General features: G+C 39.2%; 1 protein-coding gene across 1 annotated transcript in view; it reads left to right on the plus strand.

The window, feature by feature from the left end:
• Nucleotides 1-24,147, plus strand: part of LOC139150144 (small ribosomal subunit protein uS12m-like) — a 629,842-nt gene that overhangs the window by 479,511 nt on the left and 126,184 nt on the right. The gene's annotated exons all lie outside the window — the stretch shown is intronic.

A 24,147-nucleotide genomic window follows, 5' to 3' on the forward strand; every position in this document is an offset into this window, starting at 1 on the left:
TGATAATGCCAGCCCCCTCGACACAGTTCGTTTCCATGGCGACTGCCTCCTAATCTCTTCTTGAATTGTTCAAACTGAGCCAACCTCTATTTTTGATGTGAAATTGCTTTGATGGTCGACTTTGGCGCCGTTACTTTTCCTTATGAGACAGTTTTGTTGGAGTATCGAACTGAAAGGTTTCACATGCAAGGTCATTTGACATCGATGGATGGAATTTCACGTGACAGCAGATTTGCCAGAGTAGGAGAAATTCTTCAAGTGCAATGGATTGGTATGTACTCGGTACATTTCTAGAAAATAGTCCAAGTATAAGTGATTGTAAAATAATAAATTGGACATTCGTCAGGGCCAAGTGTGTTGCTCATTTCACAATGCATTGTCAGATAAACGTTCTTTATGTTGTCAGATGAAAGAAACTTATAAATGAAGCGTAGAAACAATGTATTTCAGTTGTAGTGGGTGTAGCAACCATGCAGCTAAATTAAGATTCAAAGAATATAGGATAATTCAGCAAGTGTCTGCCTGCGTATGTATGTATGTATGTATGTATGTATGTATGTATGTATGTATGTATGTATGTATGTATGTATGTATGTATGTATGTATGTATGTATGTATGTATGTATGTGTGTATGTGTGTATGTGTATGTGTGTATGTGTGTATGTATGTATGTATGTATGTATGTATGTGTGTATGTTGTATGTGTGTGTGTGTATGTGTGTATGTATGTATGTATGTATGTATGTATGTATGGATGGATGGATGGATGGATGGATGGATGGATGGATGGATGGATGGACGGATGGATCGATGGATGGATCGATGGATACATACGTGGTTTCATGAGGTCAATGTTATTTAAGTCTTATCTGGTCTGTTGCATCTGTTTATCATTAGAAGACCGTATTTACGATGTGGTTATCAAACCTTTTGACGTGTCTACGGAAACGAGTTCTGAGTACAAGGTGACTGTCGATGAGCTCTTCGTGCCTTTGATGAATTTATCGAAACACGTCGACGATCTCTGCCTTTGAGAGCCGGAAATATCACAATTCCCGGACTATAATTACCATATGAAAGGCTATGTGAGTTAATTTTTCGTCCTTTTTTTCTAGCACAATGCCAACCAAAACTGCTTGCAAGTATCTGAAAAAATATTCAACAAAATTGGACGTCAAGTGCAAGCAAGTTTTGACATCCATAATTTTGTGAATTGTTCACCACTTACATAAAGTTGACTGACAATCTGCAGAAACATGGAATAGGGACTGAGAATAACTTGAGAATTGATTGACAAAGGGACTGGATATAAATTACAGGGGGAGGGCCGGTGCCTATTTGGTTTCTTAGGGCGTTTCCGTTTTTCATGAAAGCATATTCGAAGGGTTGTGAATTTTTACTTACCCCCTTACAGGATAGTCATCTTTTTTGAACAACTATAAGAATGCATTATGTGATTGATATGCTCCAAAATTTCCAAGGTCGAAAATTTACACTTCCCTCTGAAATAAATGAGAGAGAGAGAGAGAGAGACAGAGAGAGAGAGAGAGCCAGAGACAGAGACAGAGACAGAGAGAGACAGAGAGACAGAGAGAGATGTTTGACAAATAATATAAATGTAATTGACTAGAATTGATTATTAAAAGTGCAAATGTGTAATGGAAATTTGATGTTTATGTTTTCACTAAAATGTTGATTCACTATACATGGCAGTCTATGAAAAAATTGTGACATTTTTTTCCAATACAAAACTAGCAACACTGCTACTAAAGTAGTATATCTCATCCTAAGGTTAATGCACCAGGTGGCCATCGAGACCGGTAAAATTATGAATTAAACCATAAAGAGCTCAGTTATAAATCGATTTACATACAAATCGGATACACGCCATAATGGCGGTAAAACAAGCTAATCCGTTTTGCGAGGATGTTTTCGAAGTTTGGAGGCAACATGTGTTTTAATGATATTAAAATAATGAAGATACTTAACATTTAATGTAGGAACATGAGAATTTGACGTTGGTGGTTTGTAAAGTATCACAGTGGATGTTAAAATTTCTGACATAATTGAAGACAAAGAGCTGTATTGATGTTTGTAATTGGATGTATTGTTTTATTCTTAATTCTTATCTATCGTGTGACCATACCTTTTGTGTGCCGTATAAGAAAAACTATATTTCGGTAATATTGGGAGGGGGAGCACGAGCATTAGTACGGGGGGGGAGAGAGAGGGATCGGCTGCCTTTCTCCCTGACGACATCTAACTTCTATACCAGTATGAGATAAACGATGTTAACTTTGAAGACTGAGAGTCTACACCGACGATCTCTAGCACGGCAATATCCCAAATGGTAGACTGACGGTTAAATGGCATACATGTTGGCAGAATCCGAACATAAAGATCAAGCTGTTTGTAGGAATAGGCAACACTATGAGGTAGAACGTACCTAACGATGAACCAAGCCCGTAGAGAAAATGGAAATCTGGTTCAATGGTAGTAATATGTAACGGATAATTTGGCAGAAATGAGAGAAACAGCCTCTGAGAACAATGACTGTTTTGTACTAGGCAAATTCAGAGGTCGAGAAAATGAAAATGGCCGACGCTCTTTGCAGCGCTACACAGACCATGCCGACTTTGGAGGATGGTCAGTTGAAATTTAACCCATCACTGACGAAGACGAAGTAGAGCAAGGATTTAACCAACAACGATGCAGAAAAGAAGAACTGAATACGACGAAATGATCCTTGGACTTCGACTGAGTGAGCAACGCTGTAATATTATCCAATGCGATATATCTGTAAAGAAACTTACCGCCGAAATATCATCTCCACCGATCAAAATACACTGGACAACGAAGAACAATGCAGCGAGGTGTGCAAATCACCGACCTCTTCAGTAAAACAGCCTGTGAGTATTGTTATTAAGTTTGAAGCATCAAGGACTGTGTGAACTTTAATTACCAATTAACTCTAGATGAACTCTAAATATTATCTAGCAATGAACATGTACGACATGTTTTGTTAAAGTATTTTACGGTGATGGGATTTTTTTGAAGTCGATGTCAATATTTTTATACGGTGGAATATGGTATAGAGATTAATAGCATGTAAGGTAAGAATTATTATTGTAAACGTTTCGCTAATTGTAACGAAATATTAAGAATTCGATGAAGAATTGTCTTTCTTCTGGTTAAATTTCGCATAATCTTATCATCCAATCAATGGAGTTGTATGTGTTTGGCTGTTCATTTAAGACTCACTTTGATCCATCAGTGAGCGAATAAGAATTAAACGCTGACGAAACAAGTAGGAAATTTATATGCTATAAATTTATCATGATATGGATTCAAATTACTGATTCAGGTTATGAATGAAATGAAGCCACCAATGTAACTGGGTGTGCGTATGATGTAATCCTACCAGTTTAATTAATCAGATTCATTTTTATAAAAGCCGACTGGTGTCATGTGATACTCCGAGCATAAATTAACTCCCGTTTCATGTAAACCACTGCAATCATTACATTTAATGTTATACATTATATTTGTGAAATTATTTTAAGATTTGAATCGTACTTCAGTAATCGATTTTGTCCTTGCAAACAATATTTGAAGAAGGGCAAGATGTCTTGTTTTATTTTTGTTTATGTAGTAGCTGAGTTTCAAAGATTTTAAGAGTTTTAAGAGAATTTTAATAGTCATGATGAGTAAAACTGTGACTTTTACGTGGGAAAACTTTAATTTCGTAGAGATGATTTTTTTGAGTTATTTGAAATATTTGTTGGAGCAATTCCAGTGTATCAGTAGTTCAGCCAAAAATTAAGACTAATAAGAGTTATGGCGACAGAGCTTTCTCAGTGTGTGCTCCTAAGCTGTGGAATAAGCTACCAGAGGCCATTCGATCAACCAACATTTTTAATAATTTTAAATCGCAGGTCAAAACTTACCTTTTTAAAACAGCTTTTTAGACTTATTTATTGACGAAATGTTTTTTAAATTTTAAATTTTTTACCTTTGTGTATTTTTTATTCTAGTGAACCAATGTATTGTATGTATTGTATTGTGTTTTATTGTATTGTGTAACTATTTATTCAGATTTTAACTGTACAGCGTATAGAGATGGTGTATTTCTATGTTATACGCTTTAGAAGAATAAATTATTATTATTATTATTATTATTATTATTATTATTATTATTATTATTATTATTATTATTATTATTATTATTATCGGCGTAACGAATCTGAGACGTTCTTGATTTGAGCATTAAATAACAGAAAGTGAATGCATAATGTTGTGATTCAAGTTGCCTATTATTTTTGCATAAAACAGCTCACGAATTTCTTTTGCGATGGTCTTTTATTCTATTTTTACTTACAAGTTCAACATATAAAGGAAGAGATACTTCACATAAAAAGGGAGAGATACGGATGTATGAGAATTTGTGATTATTATGCCCCAAAAGGGAAGCCACGAGTGGTGAAAAAGGACGGGAATATGTAAGCCATCAGTTTTTGAATCTGATATGAGAAATTTGGGATTATTCTACTATGCCTCTTAAAGTGACGAGTATGCACAACCAAGATGTAAGAAAAAATTTATATTTGAATATCAGACTGGATGATATTGTAATAATTGGAAGACGATATGATGATGACGAAGTAAGGGAAATGAAACTAAAAGTGAAGTTATTTTCTTAAGAGTTTGAGAGGATGGCCATGTATATGTCATTTAAATCTCGAGCTAAACAAGGACTTACCTTTGGTATGTAATTTTTCATTTTTTCAAAGACTTTACAGTTGTTGTAAACGTATGAATTTTGCTTTCTTTGCACTTTTAAAATGTCACGCATTGCTTGAAAGACGGAGAGAGTTACAAAGGTAGTTTATCTCACTCGAAGGTTAATGCACCAGGCCGTCATCGACACCGCTAAAATTATGAATAAATAAAAAGAGCTCCATTATAACGCGATTTACATACAAATCGGATACACACCATAATGGCGGTAAAATACAAAGAAGCTAATTCCCTTTTGTGAGGATGTTTTCGAAGTTTGGAGGCAACATATGTTTGAATGATATCAAAATAATGAAGATACACAACACTTAATGAAGGAACATGAAAATTTGACGTGAGTGGTTTGTAACGTATCACAGTGAATTTTAAATATTATTTCTGACATGTAAATCGAAGATCAAGAGCTTTGTTGATGTTTGTGATTGGATGTATTGTTTTATGTTTAAATTTTTATTTCTCGTATGATCAAAACCACGCCTTTGAAGAGAGCGTCGACGTTAACTTTGAGGAAGCGTTAACTTTGAAGACTGAGAGTCTTACTCTTTTCATGTATCTCGACGACCTCTCGCTGGCCAATATCCCAAACGGTAGACTTTTTATGAAAGGTAATAACGTCGGTGCATTTATAAATGTTTGACGATTGATATAAATGTGTAGGGTGGTTACCAGTCTACAAGAAATTTGATTTTGGATTTTCATCGAATTGTTAATACACTATACATGGTAGTCTATGAGAAAACAATGAACAATTTTTTCTAATACAAAACTGGAAATATCAGTGCATTTATATACTTTTAACAATGGACATGTATGTAATTGACTTGAATAGGGTAGTTACAAGTGCATACAGTAAACACGTATCGCATAACCAATTGCATTTTTCGCCACCTCATCGCGTAGCATTCATCACCACCGCGTTGCATATTTGCATCGCGTCATTAGGAAAAAATGTCGATCGCATCATTGTCGCTATATACCAAAGGATGAATCGATCGATTATCTATCGTTACATCGCATCGCATCAAACCTACATATTATCGAAGGTTTGATTATTCAATCTGTTACACTTTACGCGTACGAAGGGTCAACTTCGGTCTAATTGGTTAATATGAAGTAACACTTTGTGCTCAAAGGTTAGGCCGAATAAAGTTTTACTTAAGTAACGACAGTCAATATGACTTTTCTATTCAGTTCTTTATTTGTAACACAGCTATCCCCTTATGTTTTATTTCTGACGAATTAACCGATGTGACATCTGTTTCATTTTATATCTTTCTAACTGGTCGACATGATATCAGTATCTCTGCAATCCCTCTTCACGGACGATATCCAGAAAAAAATGTCGATGTCGGATTTTTTTATGGAACTATACCTCCGTTCTATGTAGCGATCTATGTCATTCTTATGCAATGTTCGATGCTGAGACAAATTTGTCGATGCCTCATTTCATCTCGAAAACAGCTTTTGAGCAGTTGACATAACAAAGCCATCAAGTATTCCACAAAAGTAAGTCTTTTAAAAGCTTTGTTGTGTTTTTACGCGGACAGTACACCTCCAGATCTTGTTGACTTACAATATATTCCGATCACAGCCATCACTTTTATGTACGATGTCCGGACAAATGTGCTTTTGACTTTCTTGCTTATTAATAATACCTTTTGACTCATAAAATGCATGACTAGACTTCCGTGTCCACATATAAACAAAACATATCTTTCGACCGGAGTAGTAGAGTAAGCGTGGACAAACTGGGATGAAGTAAGAATTTTACACCCATTTTATTCATTTATCTACATGAAGCGAAGGAAAAATTAACCATCCATGTAACTAAAGTATGACCCTGACCTATATACGAACTCACGCATGCGCAACAGGGGTTTGGCGCAGCCTGAACTAAGCAGGGAAATTCCCTTTGAGCATGTTTATACATGTACGGGAAATTCCGTGTGAGTCAACCGGGTCATAAACTAGCCTATATAAAGGTTTTTTTTACACTCGTTGTCAGTCCGGCCGGGGAGTCTAGCTGATGTTGAACACGAGAGTTCCTATCGGTGTGAACTTGTTCACCTGATAGATAAATTTTAGTAATTTCCTCTGAACTTAAAATGTGACGGAAGACCATTACTTCAAACAAAATGAGTCGTTTCAGATGATGGTACTGATATCTAAAGTGTTCACTCTTTTATCTTTACGTACAAATGTAGTTCCTAAGTCGTTCTCTATTCTATTCCCACCAACAAAACATTCAATACTCATTTCCCCTCCCCGATCTTTATCAATACTTATGATAATATCACAAGTTGTTCTGTTATCTGTTTTCATAGCATAATATCCAACCAAATCGTCAAACTCGTCTCCAGTAGCTAACTTTACACATCTAATGAGAACTGTACCATGTTGAAGTATTTTCATATTATCAGTCATCTGTTGATTTACAGTCTGTAAAGTGAGAACAGCTGCCTCATCACCGACACTTTTAAGACCCAGTTTCTTTAAAGTTGTGTCCCAAAATAATCTAACTGGAACTCCGCTAGCTGTATACGAGCAATAATTCTCCCCCTCGTTTATCCACCTTCTTAGTGTATTATCTGCCTTCATTATTGTATTAAGAGGACTAATTTTAAGGGAATAGGTATACCAAGAAGTGCAATGTATGGATTCGTAGGAGTAAGCCAACTACGAAAATCTAACAATTTATATTTGTTTACATTGCTATCAAAATAAATCACATTCGGAGTTCCTGGTGGTTCAGCAACACCTCCTGCAATTTCACTATCCAATATATCTAAGATGTTACGCGGTACATTATAAGGCATGAATTTCTGACTAGCCGAATCCCATGTCAGAGCAAAAGGAGTAGAATCATTCGAAGCCTTTGTGGCGTCAATTACAGTTTCATCAATGTCTTTAAGTTCGGAAAATTCTACAGCATGTTCGTGGGGTGGCGCCGCGGCATTGGCTAAAACGAAATATTTTTCGCGGTCTTTATAACGAAGGACGTAATCCTTATTATGATTAGCAGCCATCTTAGTATTATTGTTAACTTTAACATCACTCAGATCTTCAAGCTCAAGATTTTGCATACGAATTGTACCTAGACCGAAGCCACTTGGATCAGACATACTCCGTAGGGACCTATATACAGTGAAAAATTAAATAATACCTTGTAATATACAATACACAGTCATGGCTTCAGCTATAGGAATGACAGTTCTCGGTGCTGTATTAAATGCAACGGCATTCACAGGAGGAAATATTATCGGACAAAAGCTTTCTGGGAATGGTGAGGCTCTTATTGAAGAAAAGGTTCGACATGATAAAGCATTAGAAAAATTTGAACATGATCGCAACGTCTGGTCAGAAAAAAGATTACTACAGGCTGACTGGGAAAGAGAAAATCAAGCAAAGGATGCGCACATGCTGCGGCAGAATTAAGAGATACAGATGCAGAAATCCTGGAAGAAGCAGAAGCGGTGCAAAGCAACTCTACGTCAAGTCCAGCGCAAGCGTTAGCGCAATTCTCAGATTATTATCAACCCAGTCCTGAGCAAAAGAAATATGAAATGATATATATTGCTGGAGGATTGGTCGTGGGATGGTTTATCTTCCGATAGGGTTCCTTCGGAACGCACCGGCCCCGCTTCGGGACTACTACAGCAATTCAATACAAAAGCTAATTGGCCAGTTATTGAAATCGATCATGTTCCCATCCTGATCTGTTATCCAGATACGCATTGAATTCATGTAATCTCCCCCTTTTCTCAATGGCATAGAAATTGCTCCGTTTTTAAAATCGTAAGTAACCTTTTCACTTATTTCTCTCGTATCCCGGATGGGAAGTATTTGTAAACAGTTCGATACTTTCCCCTGTATGTATCCTCCGGAGGCACCCGAACCAAATGAAACATAATTTCCAGTAACATCGACTACATCTGAATGAACTATATATTTAGTAACTGTTAAGAAATCCACTTTCTTCGGACTCATAGTACTTTTATAACTGGGTTGTCCTCAGGTTTATCTGAAAAACACAACGACGTTGGCAAAGCTACCTGTAGCATTGAAATAAACTTTAACATCTTTAGCCAAAGTTAGAAGAACGTGGTTTGTCGGCAGATGTTTTTCAAAATTAATTTTTTGCTTCAACCCGATTGCTTTGTTTAACGTATCGATATTGTAGTTACCTGGACGTATTGATTTAGTCTTCTTCGGTTGGTCACCTTCTTGATATTTTATTACATTATTCGTCGATGTTATGTTATGCCATGAATTATATAGTCCGCACTCTAGCAGTCTTATCTTCGTAAACTTTGTCGTGTCAATACAAGGGTAAAAATTAACAGTGACTTGTTCACCTGTTTGGCTTTCAATCCAAATGATCATCGTTGTACGTTGTATATATTACTAAGTATAAGTGTTCGATGAATATTATTATTATTCCGAAGGTGCCCATTACACAGTATAAGGTTCTGCAGGAATAATATTTTTCTGTTCAAGGAGATCTTTGGTCGCAACCGCGGCAGCAGTCGCACCGCCTAATTTTGCCAAGCGAGTTAAATTTGGTCGACTTGGATCGCCAACCTCTATTTTCAGAAATTTGCTGGAGATCATAAGATATCCCATCGCTAGTCCTGCGATTACAATACCATCGTACATTGTGTTTACAACTGTTTTAATATCCATGATTGCTGACTAGTATATAAAATAAAAAATAAAAATAAAAAATATGGGGAGTTAATCCATCTCATACAATGTAGAGGAGCTGGGCTCCCCCTCCCCCTCCCCTCCCCTCGGAACCCCTGTCGGAACTGTTCCGGAGGGAGCCGATACGGGCTCTGTTTTTTTCGCTTTCTGTGGAGGATCTTTCCGGACGGAACAATAATGCCGAGCACGCCCCCAATATAGTCCTAACGCAGTCAATGAAACTCCCACAATTCCTAAAACAAGATAACATTTATTATACCATTTATTATCACACTGTTCTTTCATTGTAGGCGGTAGGCTTATACAGTTTGTCGCTACCGCATCATCCCCCCCCTCCCCTCCCTCCCCCTCCATTGCTTTTAGTTTCTCTCCTTGTTTTGCCTGTTCCATTCCGCTAATTTCTTGCCCGCAGCAACTCTCCCTGGATGCTTCGGCGGTAACGTCACTTTCTCTATGTTGCGCTGTGGCGTAGGGAAGGTCGTCCCTGACGGAGTCGTTTGCGGTGTGGGCTCCGTCGGCGGAGCTTCTGACGGAGTCCCTGGCGGAGCCGTTTGCTGAGTCGGCGAAGTTGAATCCATTTATTTCAGGTACTATATTAAACCCGATTTTTTTAAAATTTAAATGTTTACCCGTAATTAAACCGGTGGAAATTAGAGCAATCAGGGGCCCCCATGTGTACGCTATCCGTCCTGATAATCGTTTTATTTCACTGTTTAGAATAAAATCCTTTTTAAGATCAGTGGCATAGTTATCTCGATCATCGATTGGAACTACCTGACTGATTGCGCGGGCTCCTAGATCTATGAAACTTTGAGTGATGGTATCACTTATAAGAGAACTGTATTCGCTTCATAAACTTTGAAATGCTTTATTCACTGTTTCATCTCCCCATTTTTCTACGTCAGCAACTGAAATCTCCTTACCAAAAATAACTTACTTTGTCCACTTGCGATGACACAGAGTATTTTTTCACGCTTTGTTTCTATTATGGATCGAGCGTCCGAAGGCACCGAAGGCACCGAAGCCCCTTCGGAACGCGTATTTGCCGCTGCCGATGACTTTATTAAATTCTCCATTGTTTGCAGTATGTTATCTATTCTTAGTAAAAAATAAAAAATTCGTTTAAACCTGAATCCGAAATAAAGTATTAACATAGTCTGGAATGTTAGTACCCCTAAAGAAATCGTTCCGACAGGGATTCCGGGAAAATTCTCCTCCATTTAAATCTATATGTATATAGAAACACGAATAATGAGTACAGACCTATTCCCAGTTGCTTTTCAATTGAATAAGACGAGCGTACCGACAGTACAGCATGCTGATACCCCCCCTTCCAAACCGGACGGGGGAATAAAAACCTATTCTCATGGACTTAGAAATATATGTAACGCCGACAGATAAATTTACTTTTCATCCTCGAGATATATTTAAAGATAACGTAATCACTCATCGAACAGCGAAAGAAAGTAATGTCTGGCTGGGCGGGCCAAACATGAAATACTGGGACCAGCAACTGAATTTCGCCGTATGGTGCAGCACTACTGGTTGTGGTATATCATTCGCCCATCTCTTCGATAAGAAATTTCCGCCACAAATACGATCATTCTGCCGTTTTCATGTATATTTTACAATACGTAGGATCCTTCACGAAATGGGCGTTGCACTTCCAGACGATACCCCCACCTTCAAAGCGGGCGACAATCCGTACAATCTCGTCCAATATGAACTTCTATGTACAGAATTTGGAAATATAAGTCCAACGAAGTCCGACTTTCGTTATCGAAAAGGTCAAAATAAAGGTCTTGGTTATGGATATGAATATTACACTAATCGTGGCCCGTTCGACAGCCAAAAGCGATATACAACGGTCATGACTTTTTCCTCTCCGCCGACGGAGGCGTTTTCTATACACATACCATTTTTGGAAAGAAAAAACATGTACTGCCCGACAAAGACAGACCACACTACTATTTCTTCCGAAATGATGGATCGGAGGGACAATACAATAGTTTCATTCCTCTGAAGGAGACTCGGGACTAACAAAGGCCGGTCTCGCTCGCCTCAATGAAAGCCTTGAAGCCTACGTATATTGCATACTTGGCGCACAAGCAAATATTCGTAGTACCATAGTGGGTGATACTGGCAGTGCAGAGCAAGTCCGAAAGAATTCGGCGTTCTCCTCGAAGATGAAATTCGCAATACCGACAAAGTAATTAGTTATAGGCGATATCAAGACACAATAATGAATACTGGTGTCAAACTTGATATGGCAGTCTCACCAAATTTACTTCTATTACCGTCTGAGATGGTCATCCTTTCGGGCCCGGCAATCTCGGGTTATAATAATGAATTGCAATACGCAACAGAATCTATGTCCTTCGGGGTGAATGGTGATATAAACACGGAAGTTCGAGAAAGTGCTATACATGAGATGGAAGGAGGGGAGGAGGGGGGGGATCCTGTGAAGTGGCAGGACGAGCCCGGAGAGTCACCTCACAATGACACGACTCGGATTCGGTCCCCTCCCCTCCCCTCCCCGGAACGGGCAGCATCTACGACCAGCGTAGACCCTATTCACGAATATGGTAAAATTGGTTTGTTATCTTTAGCAATATTCATTACTATTGTAGGTACTGGAATAAAGTCACTAACTATATAGTTCATTCAGATGCTGTCGATGTGACTGGGTTTCATCTAACTCGAACCAGTAACTTAAAAGAACTAGAAGACAGAATCAGTTCATTAATTTACAGTATATAGATCCAGAGGAAATGTCAATATACGTAACCCCACCATTCAACATGATTATAACTGGACCGACATATTCTGGCAAAACAGAATTTATGTTGGACCTCCTCACCGGTCCGTACTTAAGGAAATTCGAATATGTGATATTCATTTGCCCAACATTCATGAATAATAAAGCGTATAATAGAAGATTCATTTTCACCGATGATAATGTGTTTATATTTCCAGTCGGACTCGATGCAGTGGATGATACATTAACCTACGTGCATAAAGAATGGGCTGGAACGAACACTTTAATAATCCTCGACGACTGCGCCTCGTCCAAAGATATGAAGAAGCGCAGTAACGTTTTAGTCCAACTTGGTTTCAGCGCAAGACACGACGGATTATCTGTCTGGGTTCTGACTCAACAATATACTAGTATTAGTAAACCATTTAGGGAAAACATACAGATGTTAGTACTATTTTACACACCGAACAAGATAGACAACAAAACTATTATAAAAGAATATGGAATGGAGGTGTCAGAACGGGAAGCCGTGGGCCTAATCAAGCAATTGAAAAGTAGGCCATTCAGTAAACTAGTATTTCGTTTACGGCATCCGTATAGTATGAGATTTATAGAGGGTCCGGTGGCCGCCGATTTTGGTACTATATAGATGCCCTCCGTACGACATAAAATTTTTCGTATAATATAGCAATTATGGAAGCTGAAGCCGAAGGCTCCGCTGAAGGCACTCTTAGAGAATTATATTACAACCCGAAAACTGGTTTTGGAGGTGTACAAAAATTGTATGACGCAGCACGGGCCAGCGGACTGAAAGTGACCAAGAAAGAGGTGCAGGAGTGGTTAAAAACTCAGCTAACTTATAATCTACATAAACCGGTACCTCGTTCTCATGCTACGGGCGGCCGGCGCGTTTTTGTAACATCGATAGACTCTCAATGGCAAGCGGATCTCGTGGAATTCCCTCCCCCGTTCGCAAAAGAGAATCGTAACATTCGATACATGCTAACAGTAATCGATGTGCTCAGTAAATACGCATGGGCCAGGCCGATACAGTCAAAAACGGCTGATGATACGTTACAGGCGCTACAAGACGTGATTAAGAAATCCGGGAGAAGACCCGACAAACTTCAGACAGATGAGGGGCGGGAATTTACTAACCGAAAAATGCAGGGGTGGTTGGAGGAGGTGGGAATTCACTGGTTTCACACCTACAGTGACAAAAAAGCTAGCGTCGTTGAACGTTTTAATCGGACCCTTAAGACGATGATGTGGAAATACTTTACATATAAACAGACACGAGAATGGCTTTCTATTCTACCCCACCTTCTCGAGAATTACAACAACACCGTTCATGGAAGTATCAAAATGAAACCCAGGGACGTAACAGAGGAGAACGATTGGCAGGCTTTTATACACTCTACGGTCCTGAGTTGGCAGCCGGGGGAGCTAACCCTGAATTCAAGCCGGGAGAAAGGGTCCGAATTACAAAATACAAGACCACTTTTAAGAAAGGATATTTACCAAATTGGACAGAGGAGATTTTCGTAGTTTCAAAAGTTGTGTACGCAGCTGGCTTGGGAACACCACCAGTTTACAAAATAAAAGATCTGAATGGAGAGGAAATACTCGGCACTTTCTACTCCGATGAACTTCAGAGCGCACCTTCAGAACGCGACGAGCTGTACAGAGTAGAACGAATTTTGAAGACGAAAAAAATTAGAGGAAAGAAATATTATCTGATAAAATGGAAAGGTTATCCAGAAAGTTTCAATAGTTGGGAGCCGGAGGAAAATGTTATTATACTACGTAAGTACTTCGTAAGTTCCTGTGCTGGTTCTTGTCAAGTACTACGTAAGTTCCTGTGCTGGTACTTGTCAAGTACTAACGTAAGTATTTACGAAAGTTATTCAATAAGTACCATGGAAAAAGTCTTAATTTCTTGAAAGAAGAAAGTGTCAGTTTACCACCTCGCTTCCACCCACCTGGCCAAGTATTTATCATGTACTGTCGTAAGTAATGTTCACTTACTGCATTTTTTCGGCCGTATGTGGATGAGGTGGTACCTCAGTTCCTGAACATATTAAGTTTGCAAGATCTTCAAAGCGACTTCTCATGTTGCCACGGTCCGTTCTTTCAAGTCCTCCTTGTTCAGCTTTATCAATAAGTTCTGGCTGAAGTATAATGTACACAACTGACATGAACCATAGACAAGTAACTCCAAAGTCCACCCTTTTCATCATATCAAGTGCTCGTAAGTCAAACGGAGCATTATAAGCACACACTGTTTCACAAGCATTAAGAAGTTTGTGTAGGTTCTTGAGTGAGACTCGACGTTGTTCTAGTTGTTCTTGACCAGGTGGATAATAAGCTTTTTCAAGTTCACCTTCGGAAAAACCGTCTATTAAAAATCCCTGGCTGCCGCTATCGCGTGAGCTGCCCCATGCAATTCCAAAGTCAAAAGCTCGTGGATATTCTACTGGTCCGACTGTCTCTGTATCAATCGTTGGATTAAGTATATTCTTGAGAACTTCAGGCGTAAGGGGCTGACTAATTACCAAACATGGAAGTCTGTAGTCGTGGCAAATTTCTAAGAAAGTCTGTTTGAACTTGTTGTGAATCTCTTCTAGTTCTTTTAAGGCGGTCTGATTTCGTACGACCTGGCTCGAGTCAACACATTCCGCCTGCAATAATCCCAAGGCATATCTTTGAATATGATAATGAAACTATGCAAATGGTCAAATGCTCTAGAAACAATCTTTTTTTCTTCCGACTCCGTGGAAACGCCCCGGATTCTAGAAAAAGTTAGATGTTGAATTATGGAAGAGTCACAAATAATGTAGCGTTCCGAAGGAGAGGCCCTCCCAGCCCGACATTGTAAACTAAGAGTATGTTCTATAAACTGATTCTGAAAATCGGCAATCGAAACGTGGGTGACACGCTCATTATAAAAGTCGGCAATGTTGCTGGAAAAACTAGTGTCAAATTCTGGTACGTGAGACATCGTAGCAACTCCCTCCGCCAAATTTATTGCATCGTAACTCTTACCACTTCCAGTTGGTCCATTTATGAATATGTATGACATTTTAGGATACTATATCATAGAAATTTTTTTAATTTTTTTTTTTATTAAGATATATACGATAAGACAATGACAATCCTTTCTATTTCAGATGCAATAAAAATACTTGAAACCGGAGAAAACATCAAAATGATGATGGAGGCAAATTAGTATTTGGTGAATATGTAGATCCTTTCATATACGTAGACAGTGAGCTAGAAGTAGTTTTCAACATCGGACCTAAGTACGGTTCGGGAGGTGATCCAGCTACATGTGATGGGGTGTGTGTCAGTTGGCAACTGAGTCTTCAAAGTTTACTGATTTAATAATATTCCGTACCCTAGGTGAAAGTTTCGATGCATCTACTGCTAAAAGTTATGCTCTAAGCCTGGCCGCTCACTCCAAGAATCCTATCGGAACCGTCACCGAAGGGAATTCCTGTGGATTTTACAATCCTCTAAAGTGTATCCGAAGCGAGGGAGCGAGGCACAGCCGGGCATGAGGTATTTTAAATTTCAGTTTAAAAGAGGGAGAGGGAGAGGGAGAGGGGTTCACGATTTCGCTACATGTATTGATATGGTTCAAGAAATTGACTGCGGTTTTAAAACAGTGAGTCCGTTACTACCAGTCCGAGAAAATCCTGCTATTGTACCTCGTAATATCCGAAAAGGTAGTAAGATAGAATTCTTAGCATTTAAACCGCGCTTAAGTAAGCGTGGCCTTTCTTTCACTGTTGAGAGATTAATATTTTGTGCTGCACCTAATAAACCAGAAATTCAAGATGCGGAAGAAATAGTCGACTTAGAAAGATTAGGTGAGATATATAAACAAATAAATGCTGACAAAAATATTATAGTGGATTTTGATGACCTATCATAAATAATTATTTTTCATTTTAAAAATTTTAGGATAGTATATATCATAAAGATTATTATGGCCCATCGATTACATACAGCATTCAAGGGAGCAGTTTTACGAAAAGAATTTCCTGAAGTCAAGCGAGTCAAGGATATCGGGGAGCTGGTGGATATTGAAGGTATGGTTAAAGGGCCAAAGGGCGGAACGAAAGATGTACTCTGTTTATACCGAAATGGAAGTCAAATTATCGGATCCGAAAACTGGTAATACACAACCGCGTTCATTGTATGTTAAATTAAATGATACATACACAAAAGATGTAAGAGGATCGGGATCGGATGTGGGGCAACAATTAATAGATCGCTACGATCGTATGCTTGATACAATTGAAAATGTTGAGGGTTCTGGTCTCGTTCTCGAGGAGATACTTAATTTTGAAGTAATTCTAGTAGAAGTTTTACTCGGGGCTGGGGCTCCTACGGGAACGGAACGAGTCCAACTTCCCGGATGGTTAAAAAATAAGCATTGTGTGAGCGATCTGGTGCTACCTTCGGGTAGCGAGAACTGTTTTCAATACGCCATCGTAGCAAGTTTAAAGTTGACCGACCCCGAGTTTCGTGAAAAGAAATGTGGTCAGGTAAGGAGAAAATGGAATACGTACGCCCCATTTATTGCTGACTACTGTTGGGAAGGTATTCCCTTTCCTACGCCCGCCGATCTGACTGTATTCAGGCGCTTCGAGCAGCAAAATCCAGGCATCAAACTTCAAGTATTTCAGATCTACGAAAATGATCCCGCTCCCCCGTCCGACATAACTGTGTTATATAGTGCCCCTGGCGGAGCCCCTGACGGAACCGTTCCGATAGGGGAAGGTGAAGCCCATTCCGAAGGTGATAGGAATCAAATAGCAAATATCTTACTGATAGTTGGCGAAGACGGCGGCCGTTCTCACTTCGTACCAATTACTGCGGAAAATCGCCTTCGTAATTCTCGTACTAATCGAAAGAATGAGCGCAGACGGAAGTGTATTTGTATGGTTTGTAAAAGAGGTTTTAAGTCAACAGAAGAATTAGAAAAACATCAGGTATACTGTGGAACAGACACTGCCCAGCCAGATTTTCCTAAGGAAGTGTGTCAATTTGAAGGACATCGGAAGAAGGTTCCTTCTCCCTACGTCGTCTATGCAGATACTGAGGCAATTATTGAGAAGGGGACCGGCCGACACATTCCAATTTGTCTTTCGTATGTTATGGTGGAACGGGGGTGGGAGGATCGCGGACCTCTTCGGAAGGGCGACCACCCACTGTTTATGGTAAAAGAACATTCACAGGTCTCTCCTGTGTTACAGACTTTCTAAAGGATATGAAAGAACGGGCCGAGTATTATTCTAAATCGTATTATTGGAAAATAATACCGATGAGGGATCCTTCTAATTACCGGCGCGACGGATGTGATCCAGTCTGTATTGCATGTGGAGAGCCGGCAGGATACCGAGTAGTGAAGGAGGAGGCGACCTTCTATTGCGAAGGATGCCGGCCGTCGAGAACCATTCCTATCTACTTTCACAACCTCAAGGGATACGATGGTTCTTTTATTTTGAAAGAATTACATGAAATCGACGCGGAGGGGGACCAGAGCCTAAATCATAGCTAAGACGAGCAATGGAGGAATTATGGGTCTCTCGAAAACATTTATTTTTCACGCCTCAATTGTTGTTGCCGGAGGGAAGAGGGAGATAAAGAGACGTTTCTTTTCTATAAAGTTTATGGACAGTGCTCAGCTGATGATGGGGTCATTGGCGAAGTTGGCAAAAACTGTGCCGGACCACGGATGGACGGTACCACTTACGTACCCGGACATTCAAAGGGCGAAAGGTTTCTTCCCCTACGAATATTTAGACTCGGTTGACAGACTGGGAGAGGAGGAGCTCCCGGAGAGGGGGAATTTTATAGCGAATTGACGGAAGAGGGGATTTCGGAGTCTGATTACGAACATGCATTAAGAGTATGGGACGAAGTTGGATGTAAGACGATTCGTGATTATATGGAATTCTATTGTGAGACGGACGTTCTACTTCTTGCAAATATATTTGAAAATTTTCGTGACACATGTTTAGAAGCATATAAGTTAGATCCAGCCCATTATATGTCAGCGCCCGGCTTGACATGGGATGCTATGTTACTTTACACGGGTAATAAGTTTGGGCTCATTCAAGATGCTGAGCAGATGACTTTCGTACACGGGGAATTAGAGGTGGTATCAGCCAGTGTAATATTCATTATTTACAGACAAATCATCCTGCTTACGCCGCCGGCGGGAATACTTACGTTAGTTACGATCCAGAGAAACCGTGACCGAAATAAAATATCTCGATGCAAACAATCTCTACGGCTGGGCAATGAGTCAGGCAATGCCTACGGGCGGACTTCATTGGATGACGATGGAAGAGTGGGAGGAATGGGCCGCCGAGGGGGGAGCGGGGGGCGGAGCGTGGGGACCTGGTTCCACCTTTCCACCAAGTTTTCTAGAAGTAGACTTAGAATACCCAGCCGAATTACATGAAGAACACAGCGATTTGCCATTAGCGCCGCATCACTATGAATTTCCGAGGCAGGGCGGTCGACTGATTACAAGTGTGATGGATAGAGAGTCCTATGTCTTACACTACAAGTTGCTGGAATTCTATCTTCGGATGGGAATGAGATTGAAAAAGATTTATCGGGTGCTTGCTTTCGATGAAGCTCCATGTCTCGCGAAATATATTGACTTTAACACTAAAATGAGGGCAAACGGGGAAGACAGATTTCGAAAAGATTTCTATAAGCTGATGAATAATGCAATGTTCGGTAAGACAATAGAAGATGTTCGAAAGTACAGAGACTTTAAATTTGTTTCGGACTGGAACGGCACGGATAGTGGACGTAAAAAGATTCAGAAGTATAATCCAAAGATGAAACATATAACTTTCATAACTTCCGAAGAGGATGGTGATTCCTGCGACAGTGCCCTACTGGAACTGAAAACGGATGAGCATAGATATGTAAAACCAGTTTTCATTGGCGCGGCAGTACTCGAACTTTCTAAGCTGCTTATGTATGAGACGCATTACAATTACTTCGGGTCAAGTTCCCTGGAATACGATTAGCCTACATGGATACTGACAGTTTTGTTTACAGTGTACCAATACCCTCCCCGGACCCGGACGTAACTTTCAATGATATAGTCCGAGAAGATGTGGAAAAGAATGGTGAGAAGTCTATATATGATACTAGTGGGATGAGTGGACCCAACTTTCCGAAGATTAATAAAAAAGTGATAGGTAAATTTAAGATGAGTTGAATGGTGAACCTATTCTTGATTTTGTCGGCATACGCTCGAAAGTGTATGCTTTTCGAACTCCAACTTCGGAGACGAAAAAAAATAAAGGGGTGAAAGATGTTTGTGTTAGAAAACATTTAAACTTTGAAGATTATAAAGATCTATTTGAAACTGGGAAGAAGCCGGAGCCGGCACAGTTTGTACAGTTTGTACGGAAAAAGGCTGGAGAAATCCGTAGTGAAAAGCGTAGTAAAATCATGATGGCGCCAAATGATATCAAACGTGTGCAGTTATACAATCCAGACACGGGCGAATGGTTGGCAGAAACATGGCCGATAGGACGACCTCCCCTTCGGAATAGAAACGGAGTTAAAATTGTAAAGACTTTAATCTACTATTTTCAATAGAGACTAGGGCATCACTGATAACATAAATGTGAGCAAATATATTGACATCGTGAGCGTCATCGCCAACCTACTTGAGGTGTCTTTCTTCAGAATTTCAAGTTGAATTCCGTCCTTTGTGTTCATTACTTTTAAACCATTTCCATGAAACTCAATATCTTTAAAACTACGCAGATCGATAAACAGACAGAATTTATTCTTCAAATAATCGACCTCATCTATATCAATTTCACACCAATCTTTATCTTCAGCAAAATACCGTCGCACCTCTCGCCAAAATTGTCTTGGTATCATCTTCTGAGCGTACACTTTATTTGCAATGCCTTCAATCATACAGACACAGATTCAATGGAGGGGTTAAAGAAAATTCACTGTTCAGTTCTGCATGATCTGATTTTTAGTGAAGAGTATTGCGATACCTCTAATGCTACGTCGTGGTACATTTATATTTTCATTGATAACCGTGTCCGATTCTTTGAATGGGATTTTTCTAAAATAATGTATATGCTCGTAAAGGTAACTTTTTCCACTGTTGTAATAACCAGCAGTTGACCTCGCGAGATCGGGTCAGAAATTGTTTCGTATTCCATTTGAATGTTTTTTAATTTATAATTGGTTGTAATAATTTATTATGGAAAGTAATTGTGAAGATGGGTTGCAACGTAATTTCCCATTCAATATGACTCCCTAACGCTTATGGATATGCAACTCCATGACCTGTTATGAGGGGGTGAGTGAGACGAATAGCATATTTTGTTTTATATGTGTCGAAAAGTAACTTATCGCCCATGACGGGGCATCTGCATCGGTCGCACCGCTTCTTAATTTTCTTAGATTTTCGTTCTGAATTCCGTACAGTGTCATGTTCGCTCTCTCCTTTTTATGTTTGAAGAGATCGCGATAACATTCAATAAGGTTATATTTATTCAAATCGAAAAGTGTCTGACCCTCAAATGTGAGTTTCATACGCTCCACCAAATTTTTTGCAACATTTTGTACTACTCGGTTATTTCATCTCCCATTACTTCGAGATCAAAAACCAGGTCGAAAGTATCTGGAACTAAGAGTACTCCGCTTTCTAACTTCGGACATCGTATGATAAGTGTCTGGCCTGGATCTGCCTCACTTGGATTATGAGCAATCACGTGATGAGTTCTTTCTGACTTCGTTCCATTCGGTATTCGGTTGGTGAAATTCGGTGATAATGTTCTATCGTACCCCATTTTTCGTGTAATGTATATAGTAGAAGAAAAAAAGAAATTACATGTTAAAAAGAAAATTAATCACATCTTAAGTTTCACTTCGTATATATAATAACTTAGAAGAAAAAATCACATCTTTACATAAATATTTCCGTCTGCCTGAAAGATAAATCGATTACCTGTGTCGCGAATCAATCGAAGAACCCAATATTCTTGGAGATGATGAGCCTCTTGGTCATCCTCAGTATCCTGGAATACAGCTATGAATTCTAGTCGCTTAAAGAAGTTAGTCTTTTGACATTCCTTCACGAAAGCTAAAATGTTATGATAAAGATTATCATCTTTGAGTCGGACACCTGGATTTGCTCGAAGTATATGTCGATTTACTCGTCGGAGTTTGCACCATTCCAATTCGACAGAGAAACCAAACAGGTCTTTATTTTAGAAAGAAACTTTGCAATATTCTTTTCACCAAACATGTTGATGCCATATTAATACATAATTTTATTTATAATGACTAATGTTAATCAGTTAAAAATATCCATAGCTGTTCTCCGACAAATCCGACAACCGATCCCGCTGTTTTTAATAGAAAACTGACAAGGGAACCGATTAAACCTGGTATTGCAGCAGCACTTTTAGGGCAAGGTTTTTAACCATTCGCCAAATTGTTTTACAATTTCTTTCGCTTTTGTATATACTTTGGGCGGACCTGAACCAGACCCGTCAGTTCCTGCTCCCGCTCTGCTCCTCCCCCTCCTCCTCTAGTCACAGCCAGGGCAATTGTTGATATTGTCATTCCAAGGGCAGTCAGTATTGCAGCGATTGTTATACCATTTCGTTTAAATAACTCTGTCAGCTTCAGCTCAGTGATAATTCTGGATCGGAAATTACATCACGAAGAGACCTAGTCGGCGCCAGTCTTTCACGTGCCCCACTGATCATATCAAGTTGTACTTCAATTCGATTATAATTTTAGCTAGTCTTCTTCTTCTGAGTTCGGGTGTAAGTTCTGTCTGCTCTGACAGATTTTCTCTTTCACTGTAAAGCTCATCAAGACGCATATTTGCTATCTTTAATTCATCAACAAAAGCTCTATATTCTGGGTTTAGATTGTTCCATTGTTCGATTTTATTTTCAAAAGCTTGTATTTTGTCTGCATTACCAGAAGCATCTTGCCGTAACTCTGTCAGTTTATCTTTGTATATACCCATGTCTTCTGGCGTCATCTTCTCAGCCGGTATTTTATCGTTTTTCACATCTTCAGAATACAATGTTGAACTAACAAATTCGGGCTCTGCGCTGCCCCCTCAAACTGTATACTTTACTTACAAATTCATATCCTCCTTCTTCTCTTTTTACTGTCTCGAGTGATCTAAATCCACGTCCTGGCAGTTTTTGATAGCCTGAGGTTTTTATAATACAGCTTTCCATTCTTAATATTTGCATTCAAAATTAATTCGTTTCGTGCTGCTTCATCAGTAATATATTCTCATCTAAGAATTGTTCAGCCATATGTATTTCAAGTTTACTCTCTGTCCAATCACACGATCTACCTGCGGGCTCCGCGCGCTTGAGCTAGCAAGGAAAGGATCAGCTTCTGCAGGGCATTATCATCTATAAAGAATGTTTCAGCAGTAGCGTCATCATCATTTAAATTTGCATCATCGAAATCCTGGAGTGGTATATCTTCTCCTCCTTCTGCCATATTGTATTTCTATATTACTACAATTATTTTTTATCCCCCCTTACATATACAGTAAAAAATGCACATCTCAGTTGTTGAAAGCGTTGAACAATTGGCTGATTACATAGAAAGAACAAGTGCTGCATATCGACGAAGTTATAAATTAATGGGTCGAATTGATATGGCTCTTAATATTACTAAGGAATTCTTGTAAGCTCTGCTGTACATAGCAGCAATTCCAACAGTTCCGGTACTGTTAGCCTTAACTCCTATACCAGGTGTGTTATTGATGTGATACAAGGGAAAACTGGTGTAGCAAAGAGACGAGAGAAATATAAACATTATTATGTTCAATATAAACAGCTGCTTACACAAATACAAGAAAAAGGTGCAACCCTTCGGAACGAGGAGGCTCCGGGGTCAGAACTTATTCAGGACATATTTCATCAGGCGCTAGAAATTCAAAAACAAGAAGGATTTAGTCCACCTCTGGAAAGATATTTAAGAAATTATGGATTGAATGGATATGAAATTTAGTTCGCACCGATAGGAACTCTCGTGTTCAACATCAGCTAGACTCCGCGACCGGCCGGACTGACAACGGGGGTCCTTTATATAGGCTAGTTTGATGGTGATGACTCACACGGAATTTCCCGTACATGTATAAACATGTTGTGTGTGACTCAGCAGGGAATTTCCCCGCTTAGTTCAGGTCAATGCACTGCTGCGCAAGCTGCTGCGCGTGAGTTCGTATATAGGTCAGGGTCATACTTTAGTTACATGGATGGTTAATTTTTCCTTCGCTTCATGTAGATAAATGAATAAAATGGGTGTAAAATTCTTACTTCATCCCAGTTGTCCACGCTTACTCTACTACTGACCGGGTTGTCATTACATTATCCACTTTGTGTACATTTATTTATTTTTTTATTTTGATATGCATCAGCCGATCAGGTTCACACAAGAATAACATACCATGCATTTCTATTCAGTGTCGGGACAAATTCTCCAAAATAGCGTAATTTTTAGTTCTCGACGAAACCTTATCTTCATAGCAGGTAGACTTACGATTATCAGTGTAACACAGATATCATTTTCATGTATGTCGGAAAAATTGCCCGACATCGTTTAATTTTTAACGATGGTTGAAATATTATATTACTCTTAACTCATCGATCTCTTTTATGTTCTGTGTCAGGACAAATTTTGCGATGTTGTGTCCCTTTTTATTTTTGCAACACGAATAAATCATTTTCCTCGGTTGACAAGATATAAAAATATCATTCGTAATACTCTCATGTACAAAGTAAAGATAAATTTGCGGTATCTCAACCCTTTTTTTCCTTCCTGATGAAAGTAC

Source organism: Ptychodera flava, chromosome 14 (genome assembly GCF_041260155.1).
Source record: "Ptychodera flava strain L36383 chromosome 14, AS_Pfla_20210202, whole genome shotgun sequence".
NCBI classification, from domain to species: Eukaryota; Metazoa; Hemichordata; class Enteropneusta; family Ptychoderidae; genus Ptychodera; species Ptychodera flava.